This window comes from Saccopteryx bilineata, chromosome 11, assembly GCF_036850765.1.
Source record: "Saccopteryx bilineata isolate mSacBil1 chromosome 11, mSacBil1_pri_phased_curated, whole genome shotgun sequence".
Lineage (NCBI taxonomy): Eukaryota > Metazoa > Chordata > Mammalia > Chiroptera > Emballonuridae > Saccopteryx > Saccopteryx bilineata.
This window is the reverse complement of record NC_089500.1, coordinates 65,175,525-65,176,787: the sequence shown is the minus strand read 5'-3', so window position 1 is coordinate 65,176,787 and position 1,263 is coordinate 65,175,525. Positions and strand designations below refer to the sequence as shown.

The following is a 1,263-nucleotide window of genomic DNA, read 5'->3' as shown; positions in this document are numbered from 1 at the left end:
AAAGATAACAAGGATACAGAAAAATTAGAACCCTTGTTCATTGTTGATGGGATCATAAAATAATTCAGCCAGTGTGAATGAATGTGTTTAATGACTTCTCAAAAAGTTAAACACAGAATAACTATATCACCTAGCAATTTCACTTCTAATTAGATAACCAAAGGATTTAAAACAGATATTTAAATAAATATTAATACATATTCATTGTAGCACTATTAATAACCAAAATGTGCAAATAGTCCAAATGTACATCAATGGATGGGTGGATAAACAAATTGTGATATAAATATAATGGAATGTTATTCAACCATTAATCTGATAAAAACTAAACTGCGTCTACAATTTTAGCCCTGACAATAATCACCTGGAGTCAGTATTATACTCCACAGGCTAAGGACACTGTTCACAGGATAATTCCCACTTCAGATACCAGCTGCAAGCCTCTGGGAACTTCCAAACCACCCATATTTCTGACTAGCTGACGATAAATTCAGGGGTTCTTGTGATTGCTTTGGTTTCCATAATTCATTAAAATGACTCACAGAACTCAAGAAAGCACTATACTTATGCTTACTGTTAAGACTATACTTTCAGGGATCATTTCTATAGTTTGTTACTTATGCTTACTGTTTTATTGTAAAAATACAGATCTGTAGGGCCAGCCCAATGAAGAGAGTTACAGGCAGGTCTGAGAAATAAGACACAATTCCCACCCACTGCTCATGGAATGAGGGTGTGTCACCTTCCTGGCACAACAACAAAGTGTTCACCAACCAGGAACACCACTGAGCCTCAGTGCCCAGAGTTTTTATTGGGTTTTATTACAAAGGCATAGTTGATTAAACTATTGGCCATGTGATTGAACTTAATTTCCAGCCTCTCTCCCCTCCAGAGCTGAAAATCCCAACCCTCTCTACTCAGGGGCTGGACTTTCTAGTAATCAGCCTGGACCTAAAGGTATCTAAGAACATCAGTCACTTCGTTTAAATGACAAAGATATCTATTACTCAGAAAATCCCAAGGGCTTTAGAAGCTCATCCCCTGGGACAAAGACCAAATTGTTTATTATCTCACAGCCATAGCAAAGGAATAAAATACTGACAAGTGTTAAGACAGGATGAACCTCAAAAGCATTATGTGAAGCGAAGGAAACCGGACATAAAAAGTCACACGTTGTAGGTTTCTGTAAGGCCGGTAACCACAGCCACGCAGGTTCACATTGGATTTGGGCAGAGAACTGTGGATCTGAAAAACAGTGGGCCA

General features: G+C 38.1%; 1 pseudogene; it reads left to right on the top strand.

Moving 5' to 3' along the window:
- The first annotated feature begins 578 nt into the window (after nt 1-578).
- On the top strand, nt 579-697 carry LOC136315765 (small nucleolar RNA U3; annotated as a pseudogene).
- Nucleotides 698-1,263: the final 566 nt, after the last annotated feature.